The 3,489-nt window shown below is 41.0% G+C and overlaps 1 long non-coding RNA gene across 1 annotated transcript; it reads right to left on the reverse strand.

Moving 5' to 3' along the window:
• Window positions 1–1,643: 1,643 nt before the first annotated feature.
• LOC130593531 (uncharacterized) lies at window positions 1,644–3,020 on the reverse strand. Its single transcript, XR_008970816.1, has 2 exons — window positions 2,964–3,020; window positions 1,644–2,460 (listed from the first exon to the last, which is right to left on the reverse strand). It is a non-coding gene; the product is annotated as an uncharacterized LOC130593531 (long non-coding RNA).
• Window positions 3,021–3,489: the final 469 nt, after the last annotated feature.

A 3,489-nucleotide genomic window follows, 5' to 3' on the forward strand; every position in this document is an offset into this window, starting at 1 on the left:
GAATCACTTGATAAGATGCTTGTGAGCAAGAGAAATAGAAAATCAGCATTGATGTAATTAACTATGTATGGCTTAACCTGGCCAAACCATTAGCCAAGCTGTTTAATACATGAAACCCATAGAAAGGAGCCCTATGTTTTGTTCCTTTAGGAGCTGTGGAGTGAAAACCTGTGGCTCAGTTTGGCATGTTATAACCCATCCAGGAGCACGAACTGCTTCTGACTGCAGCCTCGGTTCTCATGGCTACTGAGATTCAGAAGCCAGTGAGATGTCAAAGACCTCAGATCTTGCTGTACTAAAGAGCTATCTGCATCTTTATGCACAAAAATACCCTTTCAAAGGAAAAAATAACCCCTTGTGATTGAAGTTTGCATCAGTACAAATCCCAAGCTGTTTTAGACCATATACACACCAGAATGGAATGTATAATCACCATGCCCATGCCTTCTCCTCAACTTTACTGAGGGCTGGGTTGAAGCTAGTTTGAAAGAAATTACTGTATCTCCTTCTTTAAGCATTAAGCATTCCTGGCAGAAATCCTTGCTTTATAACTAATTCCTCATTAGCACTCCTTTAGACCTGTATAACTGCACTGACTTTATGCTGCTCCTGGTCCAAGAAAAGGATTATCATCTCAGCACCAAAGTCTGCTCTTAATTAAACTGCTGCAGATATAGAAAAAAAATCTACTGAAATAAATGGAATGGCTCTAGATTTACAGCAGCATAAGCAAGATCAGAGTTTGTCCTATTGTTTCCCATCAAATCCATAATTTAGCATTATAAGGCATAGTGCTCTATACAAACTTCTTTTAGCTGGCAGGACCAGCTTGTTTCACCCACCAGTAGTATGCCACGGTGGCAGACAACTACTTTAATGAATTTAATACTCTTTTATCTGAATTCCTTATGCAGGAAAGAAAACTACATTTGCAAATAAGAATATGGCACCTGCTTTAGCCTGAATAAAAGCATGAATGTGAAGAACAGGAAACCAAATATCTCACCCTGAGTGATGCTGAGCAGCTGCAACTTCCATGAACTTTATATGAGTTGCAAGAACTCAAGATCTCTGTGCATGGTATTTTAGTACATAATGCAAGGTCTTTTTCTGCTCTTTTCTTCCAGTTTGTCATTTATGCAAAGGAAGACACTAGATAAAATACTAAAGAAATTACCGTGTGGAATCCAGATGCCTGAACGTAACTATACAAAGCAGAACTTGCAGTGGCAATGCATGTAGAAGCTTGATCAAAGAGAGATCACTAATCATGTACACACAGGTTGGATGAGGGGAAAAGGCCTGAGGAAAAACCGCATGAAAAATCTTCATTGCACAGTAGCTACATTATTGCTTCATAGCTTTTTATGGCCTTAAATCCAAGCTAAAAAAGACATTATCTAAGGTGGTCTGGGTGATGCAGCAAGGATATACAAGGGGAGGCTGAGGAAAGGGTAGCTGAGGTTTTGCAGCATTCCAGATTTCACTTACAAGTGATGGAATGGCTGTTAAGATCACTGGAATGATTTCTTGCATGAGGAAAGCAGGAACTCAAGAAAAGAAAGCAAGATAAGTATGTATGTTTTAGCAGAATTCTTCCTAACTACTAAATTATTATTGGCTGCAAACCAAACACTCCACAGTGATAAACAACTGTTCATTTTATTTCACCAAACAAAAAGCCCATTGAAAGATTTCTACTATTACTGCATTCACTGGAACTCTCTTGGAAAATACAGTTTTGGACATACATCAAATACAACTTTCAGCTGAATAACTGCAGTGGCCTAAGTTACTTTTCAAACATGTCAAGAAAATGTTCTGTTCTCCAGGCAAGAGGAGAACAACACAGTGAAGCAGCGCACTAACTATAGGTATCAGACATTCCCCAAGGCTCAGAAATAGCTTCTCCTTTTAATTGCCAAGATTTCAGCAACTGGCCTTGTTTTCGGGAGAGCTGGAAGAGGGGGACAGTTTCACACACAGACCCCATTTTTGGTGGCAAGCCAGCAAAAACAGTAGGAATCCCCATATCCTGCCTTGCCACCAAAAAAAGGTATGTTTCCAACAGCTGTGTCAGCACACCAGTACATAGGGCCACACAGTAAACTGGAAAAACGAACCCATCTGGGTTAAGAAAAAAGTGTTACTAAAACCGGTGCTGCTTTTAATGCAAGCACTGGTTTGATCCCAGTGCAGAGTTACAAACAGCTGTGGCAGCACAACCGTGGGGCCATAGGTGGCGGTGGTGGCAGGGAAGACGAAATCCTTAAGATCTGCAGCCAGGAACAGGCTGTGCAGAACTGTGTATCAGGCTGTACATAAATGTCGCAGTGACACATCACATTTTCTTCAGAGGTAAAGCCAATTATGAAATCCCTCTCTGTGCTCTTTGTCCTGGCTGCTGCAGTTTGTCACCTCCCAAGTTGTGCATATCTTAAACTGGATCACAGAAACCATCTGGGTTAAGGAAGAAGAAATATCAAAAAGGGTTTGTTTTCTAATCTTGCCCTGTTGCATTAGCTCAGCTGCAGAAATTGTGAATTACAGGGCTAATGACTGACCATTTGCAAGCTCCTAAAATAGCTCTTGTGTCAAAAGAGCCATAAAAGATCCAGAACATTTGAGTCAAAAATCAAAATCCTATAAAAATCAATCAACCCTAAGGTGCTTCTGAGTGGACAGCCCCAAATTGGAGGCAGAAAATGTCTGTGTCCAACTTGAAAACCCAGATCCAAATTTGATGAGTAATGGTTCTATGAAATGTTGTGCTCCCCACACTTTCATTTTCATGTATTTACATCCCCCATGTGTCCGTAAAACACTGCCAAAAGCAATTCTTGCTCTGCTGTTACAAATGGCTACCCGAAGCAGTCCCTCCCTATTAGGTTCTGTGAATAATTGTTTTAGGCTCTTTCAATACATCAGTCACCTTTAATCAGAATCTGAAAGACATCTCTTACGTTTCTGAAGCTTGGTTCTCACACTCAGCAGCATCTAAACTCTGTGAGCAGTTCTGGAAATTAAAAAGCAAGAAACTTTTAAGCCTTTCCACTGTTCATAGCCTCCACTCATTGGTGCAACACCCTTTACCAGAATTGTTTAGACCATGTTTGTAACACCCACAAGTCACAATGTATTAAAGTTTGGCAGTCTGGTTACTGCAGACTAAAGTGGATCCCCACAGTAACAATTATGTTCTGCTTTACTGACTCAGGGAAACTCATTCTAGTTTTTCTCCCTTTACCTCCCATCAGCCCTTTCATTTCTATGCCACGTTTCTTCATTCTCCTTTGCACCTATTGTGTCTTTTGTGGTCAAAAACCCTACAGCTACTATTTCCCCATGTTGCTACTGGAGGCTTACACACAGACCTGCCCTAAACTTTCCTGTTCACTTGTTTGGCCACACCACTGAGGATTGCCCAGTTCAGTAAAGCTAACTCAAAGTTGTGAGTCACTGTCAGGAGCTGCTGGGCTTCCAGTGTGT

Source organism: Pezoporus wallicus, unplaced genomic scaffold (genome assembly GCF_028554395.1).
Source record: "Pezoporus wallicus isolate ANWC-B61680 ecotype Strahan unplaced genomic scaffold, APGP_CSIRO_Pwel_v1 contig_5231, whole genome shotgun sequence".
NCBI classification, from domain to species: Eukaryota; Metazoa; Chordata; class Aves; order Psittaciformes; family Psittacidae; genus Pezoporus; species Pezoporus wallicus.